Consider the following 14,578-nt stretch of genomic DNA (forward strand, 5'->3'; position numbering starts at 1 on the left):
ACCCCTCCCGGGCCCGCCGTAGGGCGGGGGTGCTGGATGAGCACCCGGGGGTCTGTCAGCTGCCGGAGCCAAGGCCACGAGCCTAGGACTGGTGGTCCGGCCCAATGGGAGCAGGGGGGAGACTGCCTGTCACTCCCCATTAGCAGGACAGAGGTGACCGAAGCCCCCAACGTGTCATTGCAAAGTGCTGTAAACGTGTGCCTGGAGTGTGCCCCAGCCGCCGTGAGTGGCCGCTTGAATAAAACCCGTTTCGTGTCTGTTGCTGGCTGACTCTGATAGCATCAACATCCTGAGGACGTTCGGAGGAAGCCTTCCCGCCTGTGAAGAGGAGCTCCGGCGGAGGGTGGGCTGGGTGGGGGCGGGCGGACGGCAGCTCAGGCCTCTGGACGCCATCGCCTCCCGGGCACTGGCACCAGTCGGGACTGCTCCTTACAGGCCTGGTCCATGCAGGGGCTCCTGGCACCCCTGGACGTGGGGAGGGGGCTGCCGCTCCCAAGACACACACCCCCGCTCCATGGAACCTGGGGACCTGCTCACCAGGGCAGGGCTGAGCACACACGTGCTCTCGTGTGTGTGCGTGTGTGCGTGCGTGTGTGCGTGCCTTCTGCGAGCAAACTCCTAACTGTGGCATTTGTGCCACAGATAGACAAAATCTATTTCTAATAAACCCCATGCTCAGTCATACCGCCTCATTCCAAGGGGAATACCGCACAGCGCCAAGGCATCGCACCTGCGATCTCCAGAGGCAGAGCTAAGAAGACTTAGAAACGAGCGGAGACCCGCCTCTGGTGGTTTCTAAGAGCCCCAGGCTCCGGGTGACAGGGCTCTGTCAGATGTCTGCTGGTGGAAGGACCTTCGTGAGGACTCGCATCAGGTCTGTCCCAGACTTGGGGAACTGAAATGAACGCACACCGTGGGGGCGGGTGTGTGCCCAGGGGCCACTTTGCAGAAGACGCCACCTCTATAGACGGAAACAGCCAGCGCCTTCCTTTCGTATCAAGAACGGCAGTTTTTTCCGGTGGTGCCATTTTCAGACTAGAGAAGCTATTCAGAGGAGCTACCAAAGCTCAAACATCAGAGGCAGATATTAGCTAAAAAGTGAAAAAGCTGTGAATTCCATCCGCCATCTGCCTCTCACCGCTCGGGAACTCAATATTACCATCAAGAGTGCGTGGTGTTTTCCCGACATTTTCTTCTGGGCCCATGCAAACTTCTCTCCCTCTCTCACACTCTTTCTTCTCTTCCTCGTGGAGAGTACGTTGTATTGTACAGACATTTCTGCAACGTGCCTTTCCATTGGGTCAGACGTGTGTGGATCTTGCCTGTCTAGATGTGTGCGGACTCACCCCTAACAGCTGCGTGAGTCTCCGTTGCACACACGCCAGGTTTATTCCACCCCGCCCCACCCGGCTCATGAGCGTCTGAGCGCCTCTGCGTCTGCGCCAGCACTCCCGCACACCCGGCCCGGAAGTCGGGGACCCTGCGCATGCGCTGGGGTCCCGGCGGGCGTGGCCCAGGAAGAGGTGGGAGCAGTACCGCTCTGGCCGAGCTGTGGTTGACGCATCGCTGGGCTTCCCTTCTCTCTTCACTCCAATCTGCCTGTCCTCAGTCTTGAGGACGGTGAGCATCTCTTCTTTACGGAAAGCTTTTCCTTTGGTCCTGAGCCTCAGCCCGACCCACTGATGCAGGCGTCAGGGAGCCAGCCGCTGCTCCAGGTGGCCGGCCTACCTGACTCAGGCCCTGCTGAAAGTTTACAGATTAATGTGTTTATTCTTGGAAACGGGGGCGAGACTCAGCATAGACTGTGGACGATGTGCATCTGTCACCTGTTTGCGTCACTGGCCATGAGCCCTCCAAGAAGCGCTCTCAGCTTGTGTACATCAACAAAGGATTTAGGGCATCTTTTATACAGAAGCATGCTCTTTGGAAGATGGAAGGAAAAGAGCCTGTCACTTCCTCTCCTCTCTAAAGCTTTAATGAGGACAGGGGAGTGGGCAGAGGTGGCCGGAGGTCCCCTTGCTCCTGACAGCAGTCCCACCTCCCGGGGCGTCCTGACTGGAGCCCGGACAACAGGCCTCAGTGCCAACACTGACCCAGAGCTGTCACTGGCATCGTTGTTAAAGCTGCTTATATTCAACCACTGGCACTGCACCACAGGGGATGCAAACTATTGGAATATAATCACAAAAAAAGGAGGCTGAGCAGTTCCAGTCTCTCCTTGGGAGATTTCAGTTCAGTTTAGTTCAGTGGCTCAGTCGTGTCTGATTCTTCGCGACCCCATGAATTGCAGCACGCCAGGCTTCCCTGTCCATCACCAACTCCCAGAGTTCACTCAAACTCATGTCCATCGAGTCAGTGATGCCATCCAGCCATCTCATCCTCTGGCCTCCCCTTCTCCTCCTGCCCCCAATCCCTCGCATCATCAGCGTCTTTTCCAATAAGTCAACTCTTCACATGAGGTGGCCAAAATATTGAAGTTTCAGCTTTAGCATCAGTCCTTCCAATGAACACCCAGGACTGATCTCCTTCAGAATGGACTGGTTGGATCTCCCTGCAGTCCAAAGGACTCTCAAGAGTCTTCTCCAACACCACAGTTCAAAAGCATCAATTCTTCAGCTCTCAGCTTTCTTCACAGTCCAACTCTCATATCCATACATGACCACTGTAAAAACCATAGCCTTGACTAGACGAACCTTTGTTGGCAAAGTAATGTCTCTGCTTTTGAATATGCTCATATTCATAATATGGTCATAACTTTTCTTCCAAGGAGTAAGCGTCTTTTAATTTCATGGCTGCAGTCACCATCTGCTGCCGGGGTCCAGCCCCGGCTGATCCAGGGTATTCGAAGGAGAGACGGCATAGGCAAGGATCGGGATACAATAGCTTCAATTAGATATTAATTAAAGATATAAAGAGTAATAGAATAAAGATAGCTCAGTAGGAAAATTCAGTGGAGAAAAGAGGCTGAGTAGCTTGGTTAATAAAACTTCAAGACAAGAAGTTTGCACCACTTACGTAGGCCGCAGGCGTCCTTCTGTTCTCCCGGAGGAGAGGAGACACTGAGGCCTCCCCGGTCGGATCTTAGAAGCTCAGGCATAATTAGTAAGCATGGTGGGTTCCGCGCTCCAGATGGAGACTCAGCCAGAGTGGGAGAGAGAGCGACATGGGGAGACCAGTATTTCGAGAAACTGATCCCAATTCTTTATTTTCCATGGTCTACTTTTATACACTGAGGTGTTATGCAAAAGTCACGTGGGGTCAGCAGTCCTGACTTTTATCAAAGTCAGGTGTTTCATACAAATGTATACAGAGGTCTTAGGGGTGTTACATCATCTTCTGGCCAGGGGGCCTGCTGACAATTTATGACCCTCTCCTTGTGACAGCGGTCAGTCAACCAGGACACTTATTTCTCCAGGGCTGATTATTCTCAAAACAGACGCCACCCAAATAAAGTTACATTCCTATAGGGTGACGGTGTAGTGGGTTTTAGTTAAGGAAAGAATTTACTTAGCCTAAGGTCTAACGTGATTAATATCAAAGGTTAATAGTTATTTCTTCTATATATTCATTAATGTGTGTAAGGGCAGGGGATGTGGAGACGTAGCAACAAACATTGGCTCAACAAATGAAAAACCCTTCACCAATACAATTTCTAATCAGCCCACTATACTTATATTTATAGTTTTCTAACTTCTCTAAAGAACCTGTTTTTAGAGGGTTTAAAGCATCTCGTGCCTCTCACGGTTGGGAGGCTGTGAGCAATCACATGTGGCCGGACGAGGCTGTCAGGCAGGCTAGAGAACCTTCAGAGGAGTTTGTAGGTTAAAACATTCTTATCACGCCCAGGAATTATTATAAACTGGAGCTCTAGGTTAACTCCTTCTCCGAAAGAGGTGGTGGGGGACAGCCCCCTGTAAAGTCAGAGGTGTAGGTGAGAGCACAAAGTAGTAAAGTAGGCAGGCTCTGGTTATGGGGGTAGATGCTCGAGGAGTTCCAGGGGGACTCCTGAGGCTCGATCCCACCTTTGCGTATGTCGAGCCTCCTTCCTCATGACCTTTGTCACGAGTGGAGTACCTCACTCTGGCCCCCAACAATCTGCAGTGATTTTGGAGCCCAAAAAAATAGTCTGACACTGTTTCCACTGTTTCCCCATCTATTTCCCATGAAGTGATGGGACCAGATGCCATGATCTTCGTTTTCTGAATGTTGAGCTGTAAGCCAACTTTTTCACTCTCCACTTTCACTTTCATCAAGAGGCTTTTGAGTTTCTCTTCACTTTCTGCCATAAGGGTGGTGTCATCTGCATATCTGAGGTTATTGGTATTTCTCCCAGAAATCTTGATTCCAGCTTGTGCTTCTTCCAGCCCAGCCTTTCTCATGATGTACTCTGCATAAAGTTAAATAAGCAGGGTGACAATATACAGCCTTGATGTACTCCTTTTCCTATTTGGAACCAGTCTGTTGTTCCATGTCCAATTCTAACTGTTGCTTCCTGACCTGAATATAGGTTTCTCAAGAGGCAGGTCAGGTGGTCTGGTATTCCCATCTCTCAGAATTATCCACAGTTTATTGTGATCCACACAGTCAAAGGCTTTGGCATAGTCAATAAAGCAGAAATAGATGTTTCTCTGGAACTCTCTTGCTTTTTTGATGATCCAGTGGATGTTGGCAATTTGATCTCTGGTTCCTCTGCCTTTTCTAAAACCAGCTTGAACATCTGGAAGTTCTTCACGTATTACTGAAGCCTGGCTTGGAGAATTTTGAGCATTACTTTACTAGCGTGTGAGATGAGTGCAATCATGCGGTAAACCTTTGGCGATTTAGGGTTTTACAAATCCTTGTGTGCTGGATGCCATGGGCGACAAAGTATGAGAAGCGGCGTGTAAACCCAGGACGCCTAACGACACAAGCTTTCGTATTAATCATTCAGTCATTGCGATCATGCATCCAGAATATGCAAAATTTGTGGTTTTCTGATCTTCATACAATCACAACCCTTTCAGGTTTAAGTCACACAATATAGTAAGACCCCGTGATAAGGTGACTCGTCACCCTGCAGACTTTCCCGGGCTTGGGTCAATGCATTTTCTCAAAACTGTCAGCCTGCTCTGAAACCCAAGGACTCTCTGTTCTTGGCACTGTAGAAGGCCCATCTCTGGAAGCATAGTTTCAGGTTCTGTGTGTGTGTGCGCACGCAAAACACACTCGTGAATGCCGGTCAGGGAGTATTTCCGGGGAGGCCCCCCCAGCTGCCTCCCCAGGGCCTTTGCAAAGCATCCTCCTCTTCTGTCCCTCTGAGGAGGGTTGCTCCTCATCAGACAGGCTTAGGACTTTGTGATGGAGAAGCTGGAGGAAAGTGGGGGGCCACCCCCACCCCCTCCTCTATGACCTCATTTTGTTGGTGTTAACCAACAGCTTCTTAGCTGGGCTCTTGGTGCTGCTTCTCCCCCGAATTCTCCCCAAGTCATCCACAGGATGACCTTCCTGATGTGCACTTCACGTCACACTGTGCTCTGGGGGACCCTCACCACCGTGACCCCCGGTTCTCAGCCCACCCCACAAAGCAGTTGCACTCCCTGCCGGCAGACTGGGCTAACCAGAAATGCAGAACATGAGAGTTGCAGGTTAAGTTTTACTGGGGGCAAAAAGAGGACTATAGCCCAGGAGACAGCATTTCTGATAGTTCTGAGAGTGTTCATAAGAAGTAGGAGGGAAGGTCAGTATACATATGATTTCAGTGAAGGGGGCGTACATACAATCGGGCATATATTTTTTGTGCAGAAGGTTTCTGCTAGTCACGAGGAGCAGTCATCACCGTGAAAGATTTTAGTGTTCTAGATAGGTGATAACAAGAACTGGACTCATAAAGTCAGCTCCTAAAATACCTATCTGATGACCTGTTCTGCCAGTTTTTCCTGGAGCACAGAGTGCCTCGTTCCTCTCCCCACCCTGAGCTCCTTTCAGGGGGTGTTGAGGGTCGGCAGCTGCAGCGGCGCCTGGTTCAATCCTTGCTGAGGTGGGTGGCAGGTGCCCATCTGTGGCTGAGAGTGAGGACTCCCCCAGGGGCCTGAGGCACCACCTTTCCCTTGGCACCAGCCTCACCGTGAACACGCTCGTGCCGCTTCTCATCTGGACTCTAAGTCTCTTAAGAGAAATGGTGTCTTGGTCGCCTCTGCCCCCCAGGACTGAGGCGTCACTGCAGAAAGCAGGTCCTGTTCACTCGCTCCGCATTAATGGTGATGGCCGAGGCGGGCATGCTGCCTACAGAAGTGTTCCTTGCAGAGATCTGGCCCAGGGCAGAAGTCGTTCCTCTGGCCCACATCCCTGGGACTTGTGAACTCAGGAGGCAGATTTTCTGGACATAAAGAATCAAATGGGCGAGGGTCTCCTGTGCTTCCAATGGACAGCAACATCCAAAGACTGCTTAGACGTTATCCTGCTGACTTTCCTCCATGCTTGGAAGCAGAAAACCTCAACTTAGAATTCCTGGAGAGCTGCCGTGTTAGATCTCTCCAGGGAGTAAAGATCAGGTGATTCTCAAGCCAGCTCCTACGGATCCATCACATCGAGGCGCATCCGGTGCTGCTCATCTGCACATGGCGGTGAGTAGAGCAGGTGGCTGAAGAAGAGCAGCCGGGGCCCCCGGGGCTGCGGGACGTGGTCTCAGCACCTGTGATCAGGGGCTGGGCGGCGGCACCTGAAACAGAAGGACGCCCTCCACTCGGGCCCCGAGGTCCCTGCCCCAGGCCCCGGGGGCCAGCATGAACCATGGTCCTTCCCCCAGGCAGGCAGCCGACGAGCTGCAGAGAGAGAGCGTGGAGCCCCTGGGCACGCCTTAGGCTTGTTGATCACAGATGTAGTAACTTAAGAAAGAGGTCTGTGAGAGATTCAGGACTTCGTTAAAAATTTCCCTGGTGATAGGATAGGTCGCAGGCAGCCCCAGGAGGGCCAGAGGGTGGCTGTGGTGCTGAGGTGCCTGGGAGAACATGGCCGTCCCAGCAACCAACCCACCCACGGCCTGGCCTGGTCAGCAGGCGGGGGTGCCCAGGACTGATGAGACCAGGACTGAGTAGGCCTTCACTTTATTTTCCTAGGACTACATTTGACAGCATTTATTTCTCTGAGGAAAAAACAAATGTTTAAATAAAGTAAGTGATTTTCTCAAGTAGTCGCTTTGTCTCCAGCTATCTGCCTTACCAAAAGATACTTGTTGTCATAGTAACGAGTGTGGAATGAGAAGTAACCAGTCCAGAAATTTCAGAGTTCTTCCTCAGAAAATTTTTGGGTTTGTTTTGATAGGATCTTTTCATTAAGACAGTTCTGTTCTCAAATAGCAGACGGACCTGGTTTGGCGCCAAGGTCAACGAAGCAAAGGTTTCCCAGCCTCACGGTCGGACCACGTTTCCCTCCAGCAGCCCAGCCGCCCTGTGCTGAGAACACACTTGCTGTCCCCAGGGTCACGAGCCAGGCCCAGGCTGGAGACCTGGGCTGGCATCGCACTGGCCAGGGTCTGGGCCAGGCCCACCCACAGCCCTGCCCATCCACAGCTCTGGGAGGGCAAGTCTGAGCCACTCGGAAGGCTAGGTGCCTGTGGGCTCCTCGTGAACCATGCATGTTCCACCAGCATCCAGGAGCTGGAGACACCTCACCTGACCAGGGGTTCTCAAGGGCCCTTTCAGAATAGGAAAAAAAAAAAAAGGCTCATTTTAAAACCAGAAAAGAAAAACATATGCTAGTACTTCACGTTATGGATGAATATGAACCTCGGAAAGATAAAACAGTTAATAACGTATTAAAAATCCAAACCAAAAGATAGTACAAGAATATATAGGTCCATAAAAAAAGAATATATGGGTGAATTTTTTTATCACTAATTGAGAAAACTCTTCCTAAGTCCAAAGAAACATGCTCCATTTTACCACATAAACATTTTAAAGTTCTGCACATCAAAAAAACAAAAAAGCCGAAAACTAAATTAAAAGGCAAACAAAAATATTTGCAAGAACTATAAACAGCAGTTAGTATTCCTAAGGTTCAATCAGTAAGAAACCTGCCAAGACACCAAGAAATATGTAGGCGGGTTACATAAAAAGCCAAGTACAAATGAAAATGACTGATAAACGTACAGAGCTTGTTCAGTCTCACAAGAGAGTGAAGGGACGCATTTTTATTTCCTGACACTTAACAATAACTTGTGAAACAAATGAGGTTCAACTCTGCCCGTGTGAGGCAGGACCTGGAATGTGAGTGATAGGATTAAATTGACCCAAAACTTGTAGAAAACGATTTGGTAAAGACAGCAGTAACTTTAAAAATGTTCACAAACTTTGACAGCTTAACTTCTGCAGACTGTATCCCGGGGCACCTGCCTAGCGGTCCTGCGGCGAGGACTCTCGGCTCCAGTGCAGGAGGCCCGAGTGCCACCCTGGTCAGGGCACTGAACCCCGCACCTGCAGCAAAGTTGCTGTGTGCCCCCCGGGGCGGCCGAATAAAGACGGCGCTTCTTCACAGGAGCGACCCTAAGCAGCAAAAGGGGCAAAGGTTTGAAGCAACTGTTATGCACAAGGATGCCCACAGGACAAAACTGGGCCCTGAGGCCGTGACTAGATAGCAGTGTGCCGTTCCCTGGGATATAATTTGACCACTGGATACAGATGATGAAATGATGAAAGATAATGCTTAGGATGTTAGGAGAAAACAGAAACCCTAAACTGTATGTAGAAGCCTCAATCCATATTGTTATTGTTGTTCAGTCACTAAGTTGTGTCCAACTCTTTGTGACCCCATGAACCGAAGCCCGCCAGGCTCCTCTGTCCTTCACTGACTCCTGGAGTTTACTTAAACTCGTGTCTGTTGAGTGAGTGATGTCATCAACCATCTCGTCCTCTGTTGCCCCCTTCTCCTCCTGCCCTTAATTCATATGATAGGCATTAAAAACACAAAATATTAAAGTGGTGACTCCCAGGGCCACTAGTCACTCGTTCTCATCAGCTTGTCCTTCCTTCCCATCACCAGCATGTGTGACATGCACTGCACGCAGTGGGGCTCTGGGAACACGTGTGGATGGATCGGACCCCTGCCTCCCCAGGACTCGCGCTCCAGTCAGGAAGGTGGATGGTCCGTCATGCCATGCACAGTCTCTGCACAGTCTCGGGGCTCAGGAGCATCGGGGGGTGAAGACAGAGGTACCCAACACTGACGTTATGATGAGAAGGAAACAGTGGAAACAGAGGCCCCACAAACCTGGCTTGCGGGCAGTTCCTTCTCACTTAAGCACGCTCCTGCCGTGTGCCGTGGGCCTCCGCCCTTTGAGGTCAGCATACCACCCTGAGGTGCAGCTCCAGCAGTCAGACACCACACACACGAAGGCTTGAGACAGTTTATTCATCAGAACCTGCGCTCCACCCCAGGCGCTGGCTTTTTAACACAACCACACATTCCTTCCCGGGCTGCGTCCTCCACCCTCGCCAGGACCAGCCCTCTGTCTGAGCCTTGGGGTCCCGGGCAGCCCCCCTCCACCCTGGGTGTGAGGCCTTCTCTGGGCATAAGGGGAGCCCTGCACAGCAGAGGCTCAGTGGGGAAAGAGGGACAAGCTCTCCACTGATTTTAGAAGCGATGATGTCTGTATTTACTTCTGCTTTTTATTTGCAATACTTTGTTTATATTAAATTTCATGTAGAACTGTGGGCACATGTCTTTAAAAGAGGAAAGCATCTTATTCTATTACCTAAAGACCTAAGTCTTTAGGCTATGGTTTTTCCAGTGGTCATGTATGGATATGAGAGTTGGACTATAAAGAAAGCTGAGCACAGAAGAACTGATGCTTTTGAACTGTGGTGTTGGAGAAGACTCTTGAGAGTCCCTTGGACTGCAAGGAGATCCAACCAGTCCCTCCTAAAGGAGATCAGTCCTGGGTGTTCATTGGAAGGAGTGATGTTGAAGCTGAAACTCCAATATTTTGGCCACCTGATGCGAAGAGCTGACTCATTTGAAAAGACCCTGATGCTGGGAAAGATTAAAGGCAGGAGGAGAAGGGGATGACAGAGGATGAGATGGTTAGATGGCATCACTGACTCAATGGACATGAGTTTGGGTGAACTCTGGGAGTTGGTGATAGACAGGGAGGCCTGGCGTGATGCAGTTTATGGAGTCACGAAGAGCTGGACATGACTGAGTGACTGAACTGAACGGAATTGAAAGACCTAAGTGAGTACGTGCTCACTTGTGTCCGACTCTTTGTGACCCCACGGACTGTGGTCCACCAGACTCCTCTGTCCATTGGATTCTCCAGGCAGGAAAGCTGGAGTATGTTGGTATTTCCTTCTCCAGGGGATCTTCCTGGCCCTGGGATTGAACCTGTGTCTCCCATGTTTCTTGCATTGCAGGCAGATTCTTTACCACTGAGTCCCCTGGGAAGCTCATTAACTAAAGGGCTAAGCCTCCATAATGTAACTCAGATTTCCATTAAGTTGATTTTGTGATAATTCAGATTCAAAGTATGTGGGAGGTATGTGTGGCAGTAGTAATTGAGCTTCAAATTATTCTTCTAAGTTATATTTTGACTTTTTTGTAATTTAAAAATCTTCTACAAACATTGAAACAAATAAAGGCTGAAAATCAAGCCACTGTCAGATTTCTCTACAAACCTAGACATCAGATTTATACCCAGCCAGATCTCTTCATGTGTAAAGGCAGGAAAAGACATAAATGCTCAGAAAACGCCAGACTCAGGACTCAGACGCCACCCAGGAACTCCAATTTTTTTTTTTTTTTAACGACATGGCATGTCAACAGTTCAACAAATAGAGAAAATAAAAATTTTCAAGAATGAGAAATGATGGTATTATAAAACCTGTTAGCCCTGAATCAGTCTAAGTAGAGATGGTCTAAATAATTAAACTGCTTTTAAAATGAAATGAAAATGTAAAAAGCAATCTCAATATTGAATTACATGACATAAGATTATATAAAATAACTGCAATAGCCATTTAAAACAGTAGATATTTCCTTCATCCTGGGCAGTGGACATACATACAGCACGTGTGTGAAGAGCTGAGGGCTCTACAAACACGTCTTCAGCAGAAGGGGATTCAAGACAGGTCATGTCACCAGTGTCAACGGCAAATTGGCACTTACCAAGAGCATTGCCAACGACTCAGCAACAAAGGCGTTTGCCATCTGCCCCCACGGAGATCGAACCCCATGCTGCTAGCTGGCGACCCTAACACTCCCTGAGGGAGCTCAGGGCAGAGTGAGGCACTCTGTGCTCCAGGGAATCTGGTGGGACAGGTCTTTAGATAGTTGGATGTTTTTAGGAACAGATTTTATGATCTCAGTCCTTGCATCTCCTCATATCTAGAGAAGCACTAAATCCCTTCAGGGTGACATCAGATCCTCATGACTAACAAAAAGCCTTTCATAAAATGACTGCTTCACAGCATTGGACTCCCCCTTCACAAAAACCTTCCCCCACTGCAGTCTCTCAGAGCTATCTGAGATGCCGCCTCCCGGGCTGTAGTCCTCATTTTGCCCCAAATAAAACTTAACTCACAACTCTCAAATTGTGCATCTTTTTTAAGTCAACACCAGTGACTCTACTAATTAGGGAAATACGGCTGAAGAATGCCATTAAAAACTAAAAATAATCACTAGTTAGCACTGAATATAGTACATATTGCTTGTAAAACATAGAGAACGCAGAAGAAAATACCAATCCAGTATCAAAAGAAGGAAGCTGCATGCAAGCCTAAGTTAAAATGAGGAAAGAGTATTTAAATTAGATATGATTTTAAATCATTCCCAGGCTTCCCTGGTGGCTCAAATGGTACAGAACCTGCCAGCAATGCAGGAGACCCAGGTTCAATCCCTGGATTGGGAAGATCCCTGGAGAAGGAAGTGGCAACCCACTCCAGTATTGTTGCCTGGAGAATTCCATGGACAGAGGAACCTGGTGGGCTACAGTCCAAAGTGTCACAGAGTTGGACACAACTGAGCAACTAACCTGAAATCATTCATAGGTTAATTCTCTGTAGAAGAATAAATCTGAAACTGAATCTAAAACCAAAATCCAACCACATGCTATTTTTAGAAGTTGCACCTAAAATAAATGATACTTGAAACACTACTATATTTTATTTATCTATTGGCAAAGAATCCAGGCAAATACAGTGCTGAGTAATTCCAGGTGGAGGCAGGGAGGCTGTGATTTGGTTACTGGTCTGGTTTCCCTCCTACAGTAATATGCAGATGACACCACCCTTATAGCAGAAAGTGAAGAACTAAAGAGCCTCTTGATGAAAGTGAAAGAGGAGAGTGAAAAAGTTGGCTTAAAGCTCAACATTCAGAACTAAGATCATGGCATCTGGTCCCATCACTTCATGATAAATAGATGGAGAAACAGTGGAAACAGTTGCAGACTTTATTTTGAGGGGCTCCAAAATCACTGTATATGGTGACTGCAGCCATGAAATTAAAAGACACTTACTCCTTGGAAGGAAAGTTATGACCAACCTAGACAGCATATTAAAAAGCAGAGACATCACTTTGCCAACAAAGGTCCATCTAGTCAAAGCTATGGTTTTTCCAGTGGTCATGTATGGATGTGAGAGTGGGGTTGTAAAGACAGCTGAGCGCCAAAGAATTGATGCTTTTGACCTGTAGTGTTGGAGAAGACCCTTGAGAGTCCCTTGGACTGCAAGGAGATCCAACCAGTCCATCCTAAAGACAATCAGTCCTGAATATTCATTGGAAGGAATGATGCTGAAGCTGAAACTCCAATCCTTTGGCCACCCGATGCAAAGAACTGACTCATTGGAAAAGACCCTGATGCTGGGAAAGACTGAAGGCAGGAGGAGAGGGGAACGACAGAGGATGAGATGGCTGGATGGCATCACCGACTCAAGTTTGAGTAAACTCCGGGAGTGGGTGATGGTCAGGGAAGCCTGGCATGGTAAAGTCCAGGGAGTCACAAAGACTCAGACACGACTGAGCGACTGAAACTGAACTGAACTGGGAGAGTCAATTCTTAGGTTGATCGAAGTCCAGGGTCCCCAAGGAGGAGAAAGGGGTCTGGGGCTCTCAAGAAGGAGAAAAGGACAAACTTCTTTTCTACATTCCTGCATCTTAATCCCATAAAACATTTTTTCTTTAAGCCCAAAGCTGATGATACCACAACAAAACAGCTCATCTTGAACTCTGTGAAAGGGTAACAGGCAGGAAGGCCAGGGGTCTCCAAACAGAGGAAATAGGCTGCAAGTGTCAGACATTTTTATCTTTCTAAGTGGCAGGAGGAAACAAACTAGCAATATTTTTTTCTTCTCTATACAAATTTAAAAGGAGGTTTCTCTTAAAACACTGTGTTGCCATAATGACACCTGGTTTCACTTGAAGTTAACTATTCTCAAACCTGGAGATAACCAACGCATTTTTCTTATGGGAATGTTTGTCTTAAGCTATGCTAATGTGCTATGCATTTACCCCAGACTCTGTCTTCAAGTCGGTTCCACCTCTTGGCTCAGAACCTACTTGACAAACCAGTATGTTAGACTCAGATATTGTTCCCCTAATCTATGTGAACAAAACTATTTGTATGGTAATCTGTCCTTCTACAAGATTCAAGTTAACCATTTTATGGTCCAGATTGGTGTCAAGATTATCCCAAAATGCATCTTATAGGTGAGGGCCCTGGTGCCATTCTGAGTTTAAGACATTCCTTTCTTTCATTAACAGACTGTGAGTGACTATATGACAACCAGCTGAAGACCAGCAGGGTGGCACTCTTTCTGCCCCCTTCTGATGCCTATGTCAGAAGCTTTCTCTATCTCCTTTATGCTTTAATGAAACTTTATTACACAAAAGCTCTGAGTGATCAAGCTTCGTCTCTGGCCCCAGATTAAATTCTTCTCATCCGGGGGCCAAGCATCCCGGCATCTTTGTGTTGTTCAGCAACAACCTTTCATCTGTACCAATGATTATATACAACAGTGTACCCTGCTTGAGGACTTATTTCTCCTCCTTGAGAACCTTCTGACTAATCCTGTCACCTTAAAATGTGTATTATGGGAGTGGGTCTGGTAAGATCTTTCTATTGTTAGTTCCAATCTTGTTGTCTCAAACTGTAAATTGTGGAAGTGGGTCCGGTAGGACCTTTACTGCCTTGAGACATTCTTTTGATGTACTGTAGCAGCTAACTGGAAGAGTATATACCTCCCTTGTTAAAACCAGCAAGGGGGGCAGTCTCCATCCCCCTTCTGATGTCTGTGTCAGAGGCTTTCTCTGACCCTTTCTCACGTTAATAAAACTGCTACACAAAAGCTCTTGAGTGATCAAGCCTGGTCCCTGCTCCCGAAGCTGTCTTTGGAGATCGAGCATCTGACACCATTCACCATCAGCTCTCAGTGCCCGGCCCTGTGTTTCTGGCTCTGTCTGATGCCCAGCAGCTCCAGCTGCCCCCTGGGCACCCCAGCAATTCCAGTCTCCTCTGGGGCCTTGTCAGCGTCCGTGCTCTGGACCGATGCCCACGTCTAAAACGTCCAGGGAGTCAGGGAGGGTTTGCAGGTGCACCGTGAAGGCAGAGCAG

Source organism: Bison bison, unplaced genomic scaffold (genome assembly GCF_000754665.1).
Source record: "Bison bison bison isolate TAMUID 2011002044 unplaced genomic scaffold, Bison_UMD1.0 scf7180017864503, whole genome shotgun sequence".
NCBI lineage: Eukaryota > Metazoa > Chordata > Mammalia > Artiodactyla > Bovidae > Bison > Bison bison.